This window comes from Arachis duranensis, chromosome 10 (assembly GCF_000817695.3).
Source record: "Arachis duranensis cultivar V14167 chromosome 10, aradu.V14167.gnm2.J7QH, whole genome shotgun sequence".
NCBI classification, from domain to species: domain Eukaryota; kingdom Viridiplantae; phylum Streptophyta; class Magnoliopsida; order Fabales; family Fabaceae; genus Arachis; species Arachis duranensis.
In genome coordinates this window covers 85,310,453-85,328,156 of record NC_029781.3, presented here as the reverse complement: position 1 = coordinate 85,328,156, position 17,704 = coordinate 85,310,453, and positions in this window count along the sequence as shown.

The window sequence follows — 17,704 nt, the reverse complement described above, 5'->3', positions numbered from 1 at the left end:
GGAGGAGCCACAAGGATTTAATCAACCCTCATGGCAACAACCACCTCCAATGGACTATCAACAACCATTCTGTGAAGCATATCAAGGCAATGGCTATGGTGAGCACTCTTTTGACTATCAACAACCACCACCATACGCCTATGAACCCTCTCCACAACATAGCTTTGGACCACCATACTCACAAGTCCTTTTCCACCATTCACCTCCATATGACCCTAACCCGTATCCACTACACCAACCACCTTATGAGCCATATGAACCATATATAGAATCACCCCAATTCCAACCCAATTACTCCCAAGAACCACCACCTCCACATGCACCATATCCATATCCATCAATCCAAGAGCCTTATGGTCCTACTTATGATACCCAAGCGGAACAAGAATCAACGGATCGTCTCAAGAAAACAGTGGATCGATTCCAGGCAACCCTTCATCAATTGAATCAAGCAATAAATCAATTGGCTTCCCGACATTCGGACACTCAAGGAACCCCCATGGCTTCCTGTGGACAATCTAATGAAGAACGTAGCATGAAGGAGACACTAGAAACTCCGGTGGACAGTAAAGAGCATGAATTTGTACTGGAACAAGTGGAGGAAGCCAAAATTAATGAAGAAGAAGAAGTGGTTGAAGACTTAGGAGATGCTGAACCTCCATGGGAATGTCAAGACATAGAGCTTCCTTCCAAGGCGATTGAAATTGATGCTGATGAGGGTGTACAACCTCCAAGGCATATCATAGTTGCAAACTTGGAAGAGGTTGATCAAGATATGGAAATTAAAGAAGAAGAAGCACAACCTCCCATGCCCTTGGTAAGTAATGAAGAAGAGTTTGAATTAGAAGAAAGCTACCAAGAGTAAGATGTTGAAATCAAAGAAGTTTGCAAAGAGGTGGAAGTTGTCAAAGAGCACAAGGGAGTGGAGCTTGAAATCACCTTGCCAAAGTTATTGGAAACCCCTCCCCCTAAGTTGCCATCATCCTTCACAACATTCAAGTGGGAAAAATTCATATCCCTTAGCTTTCTAACCCTACTTGAATATGGGCTAATGGAGACGGATGGTCAACTTAGAGCTCTTTGTGGCATTAAGAGTAAGAGGAAGATGGTCAGTGGTAAGAATTGCCCTGCAAGGTTCATTATGGTTGGAAGCTTTAAATTTAAACGCAAAGGTTGGTGTAGAGCTCAACTGAATGGGTCTAGGAAGTTTTTTGACTGCTTCAGTGAGAATTCAGACTACTTGCCACCCGGATGGAACAAATTTGCTCAACAAGAAGACGGGTGAAAAAGCAAGGTTTGGGACCCCGGAATTCATTCTGGAAATCAACACTCTTGGGGCCTTGTTACTTGCTTTAACTTACTTGAAGGCTTTCTGCGCCTTGTTTGGGACTCCGGAGGCTATTGGTATTCCAAGCATTGGTGGAGATTTTTGCATGAATTTAAACATAAGCCGCCATAACAGGAAGCTCATCCAATGTCCAACTTAAGGACTTTAACCAAAAGTGCTAGGTGGGAGACAACCCACCATGGTATGGTCGTTTCTTTTTCAGTTTTATTTCATGTTATTTATTTTTATTTCTTTTTTAATTGAACCTGAATATTATTCATTCGCATTGCATACTGCATAATTGCATACCTGCATGAAAAAAAGGGGGGTGAAAACATGCACGCGACGCGGCAGTGTCGCTGACGCGTCCGCGTCACTAGTTCGTTGGGTAGAAAAGAATTGAACAGAGAGTCACGCGAGAGCGTGGCTGGAGGCGCGCCTTTAGCATAATTTGACCCCATGTGATCGCGTCATGTGGGAACTTTGGCCACCCACGCGACCGCGCCACCCACGCGGCCGGGTGCCATGAAAATCGACGTGAAACGGGTGCATAGCCGAAAGTTATGCTGAAGTGGTGCTGGACGGGTGCTGAAAGCACAACCGTACCACGCGGACGCATGGCTCACGCGTCCGCGTCATATCCCCATATTGGCCACTCACGCGATCGCGACGACCACGCAATCGCGTCAACCAAAATTTGGCATAATAAGATTCTGAATAGAGAGTTGTGTGAGCGTGAGGCTGCCCTCGCGCCAGTAGCATAAAACGTGTCACGCGACCGCGTGACCGACGCGACCACGTCGATTAACTTCAAACGCACGTCACGCGACCGCGTGCCCCACGCGTCCGCGTCGCTTGTGCCGCACAGCTTATATTGATCCGCGCCAAAATTTTATCTTTTCTTCCCCAATCCTAATTTTTCCCTTCCTCCTTTCTTACGCACTTTTTCTTACTCACTTCTTTCCCTTCTCATTCTTCTTATCTTTCATTTTATTTATTTGCATATTTCATTCATTGTATTTTAATTTAGTGCATATTTTTCTTTTCTTTTCTAAATTTATTATTTTTCCTTTGGTGTTGATTTTCTTATTTAACTGTTGCATCTTTTATGGTATAATTTTTAGTGACTTGTTTTACAATGTTGGGTGATGCTATTTTTCTGTCAATGTCAATCTTTTATGATACCTGTATTCCTTTTGCATTGACATGAACTTACATTGTCTTTCATTACCCACTCTCTTTCCCATTGTTGTACATTTTGTACCACTGGCATGCCATGGATTCTATTGTTTTCTCACGTACATGTTGAAGCTTCCATGTAAATGAGACCCTTATCATTTGGCATTAACCCATCCATACTTCATTTATTTTCTTATCTTTATTTCTGGGTTACTTTTCTTCCCTTTTTCTTTCAGGATGGCCACCCGGAGGGGAACCGAAAGATGTTTACATAGGGAGACAAGACAAGTCCATCTGCACAATCTTTGGAGAGAAGCATCAGTTGGAACAACCCGTCCACCTGCACATCTTAGCATGCACCGAGGACGGTGGAATCTTTTAGTGTGGGGAGGTCGATACCGATCTCCATGGGTTAGCTATTTTCTTCTTTTCAACACCATTGTTTTATTTTCTTTGTTTATTCATTATTGCATTTGCATATTTGATTGCATGTTTGTTTGATTTTATTCATTTAGTCACTACTTGGTTGAAGTAATATTTTCTTTTTCAAGAAATTTTTATAGTATTTCACTAATTTAAATCGAAAAATTTGTGTTAAACTTGTTTGAAGTTGTATTTGGAACATGATTTTTGAGCCAAAGAACACATAACCCGTGAGATTTTGAGCTTATTTGTATAGTTACATTATTTAACCATAAAATTTTATTCTTGTGTGTTTTTCTTCTCTATGATTGTAATCTTTATTTTGTTCCATTCTATATGTCCAATATTTAGTGTATTTACATGTTTGCATATGATTGAGGCCATTATTTGATTTTAGCTCACTTATCCCAAATAAGCCTACCATTTACATCACCCTTGTTAGCCACCTTGAGCCTTTTAACCCCTTCTGTTCTATAACCACATTACTAGCCTTAAGCAGAAAAACAAAATAAAAATCACAAGTTGAATCCTTGGTTAGCTTAAGATAGAAATTGTGTTATTGTTTAAGTGTGGGGAAACTTTATGGGAACATGGATGATAGAAACAAGGTAGAAAGTTGAAAAGAATAAAGATATTTCAAAATAAAGATTTTTGGGAAACATGCTCATGTGAAATCAAAGTAATTAAATTACCATGTGCATATATAAAAAAATTCAGTATTTAAATAAAGAGGATACAAAAGAATTTCCCAAATGCAAAATAAAGCAATGCACATGGGATAAAATTCAAAAATAAGTTTGATACATGAGCATGTAATACAAAAGTGAGAAAAATTTGGATAGCTAGGTAAAGAATTTTAAATTTCATAAAGTATGTATATGTTAGGTGAGATCTTAGACTACTCAAGGATTCACTTTACTAGCTCACTTAGCCTTATATATACCCTTACCTTCACCTTAGCCCCATTACAACCTTGAAAAAGACCTCATGATATTCGCATTGGTACATTAAATATTGTTGATTGGTTAGGTAAAGAACAAGGTTTAGAAAGCATGAATAGGGAAGAGTAGAGTGATTGACCCTAGACACTTGAGAGACTAGAGTGATATACACTACTAGTGAGGGTTCAATGCTTGATTCTATGTTCCTTGCTTTTATGAGCCATCTTCTTACAAGTTTACTTGTTTTCACTAGGTCTCCTTGAGTTTAGCATGAGGACATGCTAATGTTTAAGTGTGGGGAGGTTGATAAACCACTATTTTATGGTTTACAATGTGTTTAATTGTGTGGTTTTATCATGGTCTTTACCCACTTATTCATATAATTAGCATGCATTTATATTTTCTTCCTAAAATTATTACATGATTGAAAACATGCTTCTTTGGTCTTAATTTAGCTAATCTTAATCCTCTCTTATTACCATTCGATGCCTTGATCTGTGTGTTAAGTGTTTCAGGCTTTATAGGGCATGAATGAGTGAGAGATTGGGAAGGAAGTTTGCAAAAATGGAAGGAACACAAGAAATTGAGGAGATGACCAGCGAGAAGTGACGCGTACGCGTCAGTGACGCGACCGCGTGGAAGAAAGGAATTCCCAGTGACGCGGCCGCATGAGTGACGCGAACGCGCGGATTGGAAAAGCAGAAGCGACGCGGAGGCATGGACAACGCATCTGCATGGAAAAGAAAAACGCCGAATGACGCGTCCGCGTGACGTGCGCAATCTGCAGAATTACAAAAGTCGCTGGCAGATATTCTAGGCCGGATTTCAACCCAGTTTTCGGCCCAGAAACATATATTAAAGTCAGGAAACATGCAGAGACTCATCATGCTTAGATGTAGTTTTTAGAGAGAGAGAGGTTCTCTCCTCTCTCTTAGGATTAGGATTAGGATTTTTAGAACTTAGGAATATTTTTATCTCATCTTTTTATCAGGTTCAATATCTTTTTATTTCAACTTCTTTTAATTGTTGATTATTGATGTTGCTTATTTGGCTTATGACTCTTCATATTTGGATTGATTTTATTTTATTAATGCAATTGAGGTATTTCAGACTTATATGTTACTGATGCTTGGGCCCTATCCAAATTATTTTCATTCAAGTAGATTTTATTTCCTTTTGGCTTTGGTTGATTAATTGGTAACTCTTGAGTTATCAAACTCATTGTTGACTGAAAATTGGAATTCTTCAAGGATTAATTTGAGATCCAATAATTCTAACTTTTCCCAAGGAAAGACTGGAATTTGAGGATTTGAATTAATTCATCCGCTTAACTTACTTTCAGAGTTAGAGGTTAACATAGTGGGAGAAAAATTCAATTCTCATCACAATTGATAAGGATAACTGGGATAGGACTTCCAATTTTTCATACCTTGCCAAAAGTTTATTTTACAGTCATTTATTTATTTTATTCGTCATTTATCATAATTGCTTCTCATTCTTAAAACCCCCAATTTACAAACTCATAACCAATAATAAGAACATACCTCCCTGCAATTTCTTGAGAAGACGACCCGAGGTTTAAATACTTCGGTTATCAATTTATTTAGGGGTTTGTTACTTGTGACAACCAAAACGTTTGTAAGAAAGGTTGATTGCTTGGTTTAGTAACTATACTTACAACGAGAGTTTACTATAACTTCTAAACCATCAATCTTCAGTTTCTTCAAACATCCTGTTATATAAAATGGGTGTCAAACATCATGCCAGTGATGAAAAAGAATAGAAAATTGTGTGTTTGCATTGACTTCCGAGATTTGAATAATGCTACTCCTAAAGATGAATATTTCATGCCTGTGGCAGACATGTTGATTGATTCCGCAGCTGACAATGAGTTTCTAAGTTTCATGGATGGCTATTCTGGTTACAATCATATCTTTATAGCTAAAGATGATGTAGCGAAGATAGTTTTTGATGTCCAAGAGCTTTAGAACTTATGGGTGGGTAATGATGCCTTTTGGTTCAAAAAATGCTGGGGTGACATATCAATGTGCTATGAATTCTATCTTTCATGAGTATATTAGGAAATTTAAGAAAGTATATATCGATGATGTGATGGTAAAATTCAGTTCGATGGGTCAACATCTTGATTATTTATGCCAGGCTTTTAAGACAACGCGCCAAAAGGGTTTAAAGATGAATCCTTTAAAATGTGCATTCGAAGTTTCTGAAAAAATTTTTTTGAGATTTGTTGTTCAAAAGAAAGGAATTGCTATCGATCAAAAGAAACCTAAAGCAATTCTGGAATTACCACCTCCAACGTCGAAGAAAGAAGTTCAATCTTTTTTAGGAAAAGTTAATTTCTTACGATGTTTTATTCCGAATTTCTCCGGTTAAACTTGCGTCTTTTCTCCTTTGGTCAAACTCAAAGATGAGACGTAATACGCGTGGACAAGTGAACATCAAGTAGCATTCGGTTTTATCAAAGAACATTTGTCAAAGGTGTCCATAATGGCTGTAGTTTGTCCTTTCGAACCTTTGAAGTTATATGTTGCAGCTTAGATAAACACAATTGGGTGTATGCTGGTTCAAGATGATAAAGAAGGACATGAAAAAGCATTTTATTATCTTAGTCAGGTATTGTCTGATATCGAATCAAGATATTCTCCGATCAAGAAATTGTGCTTTTCCCTTTATTATGCTTGTACAAAGTTAAAATTCTATATGATTGCAAAAACTATAAAAGTAATTGTAAAAACTAACTTAGTAAAATATATGTTGTCTTATCCGATATTAAGAAGTCGATTAAGAAAATAGATACTCGCTTTGACAGAATTTGATTAACAGTATGTCCCAGCCAAGACCGTTAAAGGTTAGGTCATTGCAGATTTTTTGGTTGATTGACCAAATAATCTTAACGACTTGGGGGCAAATATTGTTGACATAGATATTGAACCCTAGAAATTATATTTTGATGGGTCAAAACATAAAGATGGTGCTGGTGTTGGCATTTTGATCATATCCCCAAAAGGGGTTCCATCAAAATTTTTGTTTGAATAAAAATATCCATATTCAAATAATGTAGCCAAGTATGAGGCTGTAATATTGGGATTGGAAATCTTAATTAATAAGGGGGCCAAATATTAGGAGATTCTCAACTGGTTTCAAAACAATTGTCGAGAAAGTTCAAGTGTACAAACAAAAGATTGCAAAAATATTTGTCGATAGCATATGAGCTATTAGTATAATTTCGAAATGTGTTGTTGGTTCATATTCCAAGAATTCAGAATTAAGTTGCTAATGAATTAGCTCAAGTTACTTCGAAATATAAGGTTCTTCCTGAGACTTCAAATAAATTGGTAGAGGTTCAACAAATTCTCGTGCCCATTAAAGAAAGAGAAAGTTGTGTAATTGATGAATTTGATGATGATTGGAGAAAACTAATTGTAGAGTATTTAAAAATCAATTAATTTTGTCGTAATAGGTGATGAGTTGTATAAAAAAGGTGTCGATGGGAGTCTCATGAGATGTTTAAGTAAATATGAACAGGTAATTGTTCATGAAGGCCTTTATGGTACTTATCAAGCAGGTGAAAGAATGAAATGGGTATTTCAACGTGATAAGGTGTTTTGGCCAACAATGAGTAAAGATTGTATTGAGTATGCCAAAGCATGCCAAGAATGTTAAAACCATGGTGTAATACAACAAATCCCTGCTTCTGAGTTAGATTCGATTATAAAGTCTTGGCCGTTTAAAGGTTGGGCGTTAGATTTGACTGGAATGATTTATAATACTCTACCACACAGAGTCTTATGCTTAAGTCGTAAAGCAGAGGTGGTGAGGTATTACAACCATTAAAAGAAAAAGACGTATACATATATAAATATAGTTGAAAGAAATTATAATTAGGAGCCTTAAAGAAGAAGTTAAGCAAAAGCGTAACAGAAAAAAAAATCGCATCACGCTCGTCCAGATAAATGTATAAAGAAAAGAAAGATCGGATGGAAAGGATATATAAAGATCAGAGTTCCAAAAGATACAAATATCAAGCTCCAGACTTGACCTGCGAAGCTAAGGCTAACCAGAGTATACATATAGATATATACAACTCAAAAGCAACAACCAATAAGACAAGATAATACACCTGTTTCTCCAAGTCAACTTCTAAGACGGACAAAAAAATATAATATACACAGGGAGGAGAATATATATACATATATACAACTAGAAACAAAATACTAAGCCCCAAAGGTATAGTTCTTCGCTTCCTAAAGGTCTCTAGTACGCTCAGCGATGTATCACACGTCCTGCATCTGAAAAATAACAATTTTGTATGGAATGAGAACCGGGAGTTCTTAGTATGGTTAAGGTGCCCACAGATAATTTATAAGATTTTGGGAAAGCCAAAGGTATTCCTATAACTCCGACACTCAAATCAAGCTTAAAATTTATTTCTAAACCAAAATTATCGGTAATCTATCTAAGAGATTTTGGCTCTAACCTAACTCTTCACCTTCTGTTTCCTTCAAATCTCCTAATCACCGGGTAGAACTACCCTCATCACGTCTCCACCATATGAGAGATCTCTCAGATGCATACACACAATTTAAACAAAGAAAACAAAGATAGAGGTACAAATACAGCAAGTAGAGCAGGTAGCAGATAAGTATAGTTAATAGTTAGGCAAACCAAAACGATGCACACTAAAGCAAAACATACAAATGTATATGGTATATGCTTGTCCTATGGCTTATGAGTCTCATCTGTCGGTTATATAGCCCAACCCAACATGTTTGGTAGTTAACCTTGGACAGTCCCTCTGTGCGAGCATCCCCAAGCTCAAAAATATCCATGGGGAGAACCCCAAGCTCAAATATATCCATGGGAAAAACTCGAAGCTCAAATTCACACACACACACACACACACATGCACACACACACACACACATATGCATGCCCATGGGGAAATCCAGAGAGTTAAAGTGCCCAGTCACATCTGGTGATAGAGTGTCAATAGAGTATCGAGTCTCAACCTGAGCAAGTGGTGGCAAGCCACTGCATCCATCCAAGGAAACTCGTGTCTCAGATAATTTCAAATGCTCATGCCAAATAAATTTTAATTCATCATTTATCAATGGCATCATCACTATCAATTTGCATCTGATTCAATTGTCATTCATCATTATTATCATCATCCCTATCAATCATTTCTCATTCAGTGTTATCAACACCTCATTAACTTAATTATCCACTTCCCAAATCCTTATCAATATCTACTTAACTTACTCAACATGTTCACCCTTGTTCCAAAGCTTAAAAACTTGCTATCGGACCCTAAACAGGGTTTACATAGGTTTGTAAAGCTAAAGGAAATGTTGAAAACTAAAAAAATACAACTTTGGCAAAACAGGGTGGCCATACGTACGTATGCCTCATGTGTACATATGAGTGTGAAAATTTACAAAGTCGCATATGCGAACCATCCTCGCATACGCAAGTATTTGGAGCAGAAGTGTTGGCTCGCATACGCATAAACATCGCCATGTATGCATGCATTTCAAATTTGCCATTCTCGCATTCGAAAGAATATGGACAGAGCCAAGGTCTCCCGTACGCATAGCAATCCCTGCGTATGCATGAATATCATTTTCTTTAAAAAGCTGTTAACTTGCAAAAAAACCATTTTTCACACCAAACTTCTGACGCGCATAACTTTTTCGTTAAAAATAATTTTCATCCCATTCTTCGAACGTTATAAACTTCACGAACTTAATTTTTATTCAAGAAACTTTTACAAAATTTGGGGTTCTAGAAGCCAAATTGTGGCCCACGAAATTCGGTCAAAAATAAATTTTTACCAAAGTTTACAAAACCTCTAGTTTTTCAAAATTCTCATTTTAAAACCAATCAAACCATACCCTCAATAATACCAAAAATATTCCTCTATACTATTAAACACTCCTCAACCAAACTTCCATCATCCAACGCCTAAAGCATTCAATTTACTCGATACTCTTCACTCCAAAATCCACCATTCAAAATCAAACAACACCTCTCATCAATCATCATTAAAAATAAAAAATTACCATCATTCCATAGCATAATATCATAGTTCCATCATACCAACTCATTTCACACTCAATCAACATACAATTTAAATTTAAAACAACAATCCACAAGTCCACACAGTTCAACCTATCTTACGGGAATCTAACCTAAGTTTTCATGTAATATTATACATTAACTACAAGAAACCAAAACCATACCTTAGCTAGTTTTTTCCAAAATCAAAGCACATTCAAGCTTTCAAAACTCCAAATCAATTCTAACAAGTTCCAACCACCAAAACATAAACCCAAGCACTCCAATTTGCCAATTCAACATGAAACTCAATCTAATCCATAAAATGTTACTATAATCAATGTAAGATTCACAAATTTCAATAATTTACAAAGGTTTAAAGGTTGCTTACTATTTTCAAGGATGATTGGGGCAAAACCCAATAATTTCTCACCACTAGAGCATATCTAGTATCACCAAAACACAAAATCTTAATACCCATGAATCCAAAATTTCAAAATTAAAGAGAGAAAGGCTGGATGAGAAAATGAAACCTTCTTAATACTTTGTTCATATGGTTTTAAAGAGCTCAATGCGGTGGTCGTATGGCTGCAAATGGTGCAGCGATCAGAGCTCCTGATTGAAAGATATGTTGAATTGAAATTGAATGAAATTAGGGTTCTTATTTGCTCCCACTCACCCAAGTTCAGCGTGATTCTTCAATTATGAAAGGAAGGGGTGGCCCGGTTCAACCAATTCAATTCGTTGGCTTAATTTTGGGTCAAAATTTTTAAAATTAGTGTTGAAATTTATTTTTTAAATATTTTTACTTCTCTAAATTATAAAAATTTAATTTCTTAATTTTTTAATAATAATTAATTTATTAACTAATTATTTATTTATTACTCGGGGTTTACATTATTTATCCTCCATCATAAAAAAATCATAAGTTCATTTTGGTAACAATTGATTTTTTTTAAAATGGGTCAAAGTTGTTCCTTTAATAAAAGCTAGTCAAAATTAAATTATTGATTTCATCGAGGAACAAATAATCCATCATTTTGGAATGTCTCAAACTTTAAGTATTAATCAAAGTACCATGTTTACTAGCCAACATATTAAAAATTTTGCAGCATCTAAAAATATAATTATGGTGACTTCAACCCCATATTATGCACAAGAAAATGGTCAGTTAAAGCTATAAATAAAATTTTAATTAATTTAATTAAGAAACAGATTGGTCAAAAACCTCATACTTAGCATGAAATATTAAGCCAAATTTTATGAGCTTATCAAAATTCACCAAGAGGTTCGATAAATATATCTCTTTATAAATTGGTTTATAGTTATGATGTGATGTTACCTTTAGAAATCAATCTTAATACCACGAGAGTGATGAGACAAGGTGAATTGCCAAACTTTCGAGTACATGCGAAAATGGTAATAGGTCTCGTCATTAAAGTAAAATTTCATGTTCTTCGAGGATTATTAGAATTCAATGTTTGATGAATTAAATGATTTAGATAATGAGCGTATCTTAGCACTAGATAATGTAATTCGTCAGAAAGAGAATATACTCACATTTACAATCGATGAGTGAAAGAAAACATTTTTGGCATTGACGAGTTAGTGTTAAAAGTTATTTTACCATTAGATAAGAAGTAGAGTTTATGGAAAATGGTCCCCTAATTAGGAGGGACCCTTTTAAGTGATTGATTTGTATTCAGAAAATGCATATCGAATTAAACATATAGATATTGGCATCAAGATTAAATCGATTAATGAAAAGTATTTGAAATGATATTGATGTTTGGATAATAACATCTAACAAAAAAGATAATAATGAAACCAAGGTTTTAGAATGTTGATGCTATATGAAGTAAAATTATTACAAGAAAACTTGGCATACCAAGCCTTCAAAGATAAGGTGCCAGAAGTTCTTCCAATCAAACTTAAAACGTACTCTTTCTTCGTCAATCGAGATGAAAACTTGAATTTCTTCAGATTCATCGAGTTGTAACTTCTCGTATTTTCTTTTAAGTTCAGCTTGAAAACTTTCCATTTCACACATTTCTTGACCATGGCCTTTTTTTCTCTTATCAGTTTTGAGAAAAGGATCTCATAGTGAAGCTATGTCTGCATGGACTTGGGCAAGCTCTTTTTCGAGTTATTTCTCCCGAATGACTAGCTGGTCGAGAGCTTGAGCTGCATGGGCAACGTTAGTTTCATATTTTTGATAAAATTTTTGTGAAGATTCATATGAAACATTAAGTTGTACAGACTTTGTTTTGATCTCTGACATTCCCTTTTTAAAGTTTGCAAGTTTGCTATGAGAGATGAGCATGTTATTGATGATTTTTTCAAATCTTTGTACCTGCTTGGAGGAGTCGATAGGTACGAGATACTCGAGAGTTGAACTCAAAATGTCAGAGAGTTTATTGTTTAGATCATCTTGATTAAGCCTCTCGTTGACAATGTGTTTAAAGAACTCAATGAGCCTTTTCAGACCTTCAAGAGTATAAGGAGATAACTCTTTTGGTAGTCGAGAATCTGGTGATTTTTTTACTGTTAGTGCTTGGGATGTTACATCAATCTTGTGAGACAAATTGAAAAAAGTTGAAAGAAGTTCTTGTAGATCAATTTCTTGAGGACTAGGAGCTTAGTTTGATATAGGTGGATTGCCTTCTTGATGTGTGTCAAGATCGAGGGTAGCCCTAGCCTCGTCAGTAAGAATGGCTTCATCGACATGAGGTGGAGTATGAGCAGCGTGTGGATTGGGTTGAGAAATAGGTTCAATATTTTCATTGATTCCTTCTAATGGATTTGCTTTGCTAGAAGGAGTAGAAAGGGTGAAGAGGTTAACATTGGTTCTTTCAAGAGAAGCTTTATCATCGACGATTTGAACTTTTGGAGATATTTCTTGAGCTTTGGAATCTTCATCCTTGTTAGGTTGATCAACTTCATTTTCACCTTGAAAGTAGTTTGATAAGACATGTCCATTAGATGATGAGAAAGGTGATTTCTCTTTGATTGGGGATTTATTCTTGGTCGATGGTACCTTCGAATTTGAGGTTGTTTCTTTGGCATATTTTTTGTCCTGCATTGGTTAGTGATAAATGTTGAAAATAAATTTATAATGGTATAATTTCAATAGAATAAAATAAATTTGTCAATATATCTCAAATTCTCGAGTTGGTGAACTTGAAGAATATATCGAATCTGTAACAGTGCTGCTTAAGCTTGAAGTACTTGAAGAAGTTATCGAGTTATCAGATTTGTTTGAAGAAGTTCCTTATATAAGGAAGTGTTTGAAATATGTATGTATCAAAAAAAAATTGTACAAGGAAAAATAGAAAGTATGTTAATCATAAGTGATACCTGGTTAGCTTGTTTGATCGATGGTGAAGACTTACGTACCCTCTTTTTTTCTGTTGTTGTGGGTTTTTATTTTTTTTCTTTTGTGAACCTTGGTAGTTGAGACACTGAGAGGGTCCATCGATGACTTGATAGTTCCTTTAAAAATATTTTCCAACATTCGATTGTAGCGAAAGTAGTAGTCTCCCCACTAGTCGACAAACGACTTTGTCACATACCTACTGCGAACGAAGGAGAGAGAAAAATAGTGCTTTCGACAATTTTCATTGTGAGTGAGCTATTTAACATTTTCTTTTTTATTTTTGAAATTTATTTGACATAATAGAGGAGTCTTGTTCGGAACAGTGCAAAAATGGCTTGGGAGAAATTCATTTGTCTGGCCACATAATAAGGAGCATGGAGTGTTACTCAAAATTGGTCTTTCTTGTATTGAGGAACGCCCGTCGAAAATACTTGAATCGAACGGAAATGGAACCACATTTCATCATTGATATATTATGCTTTATCGAACGGAAATGTGATCACATTTCATCATTGATATATTTTCGATTAACAGATGGAACAAAGTTCAAATTTCCATTCTGGAAATGTTTACTCAAGTAAAATTTCGAAAAGAGTTTCCAAAAGAGTTCAGTAGCAGAGTGAGAATGAATGAAATTTGGCTGCAATGGACCAATTGAAAGCCTTCAATACCTCGTTTGTCACAAGGAGAGATTCCACCTTTGTGCTTTATATGCTTTTCGAAGGCAACATTGAGTCAAAGTGGTCGACCAGCACTAACAGAAGTTTTCGCGCAAAGGTTGTCGACCATTTGGCCTTATTCATCATACAAGTTTTTTAAGAGGAGCATGGCTAAGTTCAGTGACGGATCCAGAAATTTTAGATCGTGGGGGCAAATATATATATATATCTTGAGTCTTCTATTTATACATCTTATATTTAATATATCTTTTATTTATTTTACAACAGTTATTGAAATATATTTGTACCTAAATCAAAATTTTTATGTATAAGGATCAAAAATTTAATTTTGATGCATTGATAGAATAAAATAATTGCATCTTTTTTTTAGATGATTATTATGCAGTCAATATAAAAGATAATTATTTTTTATGATATGACATTACGTAATTGGATATACGTGTAAATTTATTTTATATTAATAATATATCAAAATTCAATTCTAAAAATTATATATATAAAAAGAGTTAACTAACTTATATCTTAAGAGAACATGTTTAGAGTATAATAATAAAATGTTTTTAAATTTTTAATATAATTAATATATTGAAAATAAAAGAAATCAATAATTTTTTGTTAAACATTTTTTATGGTATTTTTAAAATTGACTCTTATGACATATGTTAACAAAATTCTTAAAATATTTTAAAACAAAATTTAATAGGTAATTTTTTTTAATGTGGGGGCAAGTATAATTTTTTAATGGGGCATATATATATTTATACATATACTTTAGCATACTTTTTCAAAATGTTAGTGAGGACACTTGCCCCCACAAGTTATACAGTGCATCCGTCCCTGGCTAAGTTGAATTTTTTTCTTCTCATGATTCAGAGAAGCAAGGGGAATATATAGTTTCCGCATCAAAACATTTTTAGAGCAAAAGACTTTGGTGTTTAACCAATAGTATAAGAAAGTCATATGTTCATCATCTGTGACTGATGTTCCAGGATCCCCCATGTTTTGTCGAGTAAATACACCGTAAGAGTTTTTTTCGATAGCATTATTCTTGTGGCCTGGCTTCATGTCAAAAGTTGTTGAAGGCCCGATTGCTAATAAGCCCGTGATTGCTGACACTTCGAATATTGTTGGCCCAACCATCTGATATGGTAAGTAAAAGTTGTTCGCAGTTTTGATCCAAAAAAAAAAACAAAACAGCCCCAATCATCCATTGGTGTGTTGATGGTTGGAATTCAGACAGCTTTAGAAGATCATAGATTCCTCAAAGTTGCCAATCTTTTTTCTTATCAGGCTCTAATCTTTTGAGCCAAGCCAAAAAATTTACATTTTTAAAGGAGATTTTCAGGTTGTTTCGAAAAAGACGGATGTGATTGACAAAGGGGAAAATAAAGAGATTTTGTTTGATTAACAAGTCTTGGTTTTCACTGCTAGGAAAGTATTGGAAAATTTTCTTAGCTTGTTCAGGAGAATTCAAGGGGGAAAGGAAACAATGGAGTTCATTCTCGACTGAAAAAGAAAATACAGTTTTCTTGTCATTGAGGTGTCTTCTGGGTCGTCAATGATGGTATCTCCATTAGTGGAGAGGATTTTCAGGCTTGCATGTTGGAAAGATTTTGTGGTTTCTTTTGGTCCATCGCGATTTTCAATTTGTTTACCTTTTGCTTTTGCTATGGATGGAATTGTTGAAGGAGTAGCTTCCATGCTCTTACATAAGTCTGAAAAAAAAATTAAACGTTAAATTTAATAGTAGCAGAAATCATGTGTTAATGTAAAAAAAAACTAACGATTTAAAAAAAAGGAGAAAATGTTGCTTGATTTCTGAAAATGAGAAATTGAAATAAAAAAGAGTTGTTGTAATTAGAAAAGAAGAGGGATATATTAGTACATGAAGGGGAAACATGAAGATGGTAGTCTGAGAAGTTCGGCAATAGTAACAATGGAGTCAAGAGATGGAGAGAGTAGTTTTGGAAGATGAACAAACTTAAAAGAAATTATAGATTTTTGAAAAACGGAGTCTCTTTGGTAAATTTATAGTCTTTGAGAACTGAAATGCAATTAATTAGTGGCATGCGTAATGTATGCATCGTGCTCATTAAGACGGTTGTGAAGCATAGGAACGAACTTTCCTTTTCTTTTATTATTATTATTATTAGTTAAAATTTTTTAGGATCAATTATTTTCATTTTTCGTGGAAATATCAATAAAAATAATAATCCTAGGGAATAATTTGTTGGTCGAATATTTTTTCAACCGACTGAATTGATTAAAGGATAGATTTGAAGAGAGGTGCATAGATAATAAGGGCTTTGATTTAGTTGAAGCTGTCGAAGGACAAAGACAATAGATTGAAAGATCGAAATCGAGGATAAGTTATGTGAAAGTGGCAGTTACTTGGGTCTACATTTGATGGGAATAATTACTTCGTAATTATTTAGAAGTGACATTTGGCAGCGTAGGATTGGTCAAACTAACCTATAAATAAACAAGACTTGGAAGGAACAAGGGTTGTAATTCAGTTTCAGAAAATACTTTCGCATTCTCACATTCCTAGTGACTTTCTGAGTCTGCCAAGAGCTTTCTTTTCTGTAAAATTTCTTTCATGTCTTTACATTTCTTTTAAAATTCCTTATAATTTCCTTTTTTTTCAAATTTACTTACTTTTCGCAAAGTCTCTTTTCTTTTTCTCTTTTAATGTTTCTGCAGTATATTTGAATTCAAAGTCCTTTTATCATATCCAAGGCGTTTTATTACTTGTTTTGAATTTAAAGGTATTTACTTTACTTTCTTTATTCTTTCCATTCTAAAATCTTTTTAAATTTTATTTTTTCATTTCAAGTTCTTTCTTTTCCTCTTTGTCCAAAAGACGAAATTTTTTGTTCACAATTAAAAACTGATACTCATAAAGAGAAGTAGGTTTCACTCTTAGAGAGTACATATCGAACTAACTACGATTTGCTAAAAGTTCAGTATAACACATATACATAATATTTTTATAATACATTCTAAATTTTAAAAAACACTTTTTGACTACATAAAAGAAATTGTATTAAAAATATTGAAAAATACAAATTTTTTTATTTTTAATATATTAAATAAATTAAATATTCAAACAACATTTATTATCATATTTTATCCAAACAGAACAATCGGAATATTTAGAATATTTCATTTTAACTAAATTTCTTAATAAATTGTCGATATTATTTTCTGATAATTGTAGTGGCTAGATATATGAAGGTCGTCGGCTCACGGGCACACATGGTTAAGGAAAAGTATAGCGGAGAGTGCTGACTGCTGACCCAATTCTAATGGGCGCTTCAGAAACTCGACTTATTCATATTTCTCGAATTTCCTTATCAAATATCAAATTTACAATTTAAGCCTTCGCATTTTCTAATTTAGTGAATTTCTTCTTGGCCCAATTCTATACTAATACAAGATAAATATAACAGAATGAACCTCTTGCTATTAGGAGTAAAAAACGGGAAATTCCGCTCCGTTCCGCCCCACCAAAAGTCCACGATCTAATAGACCGATTCGCTCTACTAAATTTTTTTTATAAACCATTAAATATTAAATAATATATATAATTCCACAATTATTTTAATAAATATATAATTTCTAAATTCACAAACATTAAAACTTTTTTAATTATAAATATATAATAAACATAATCATAAAGCAAATTTTTTAAAACAAA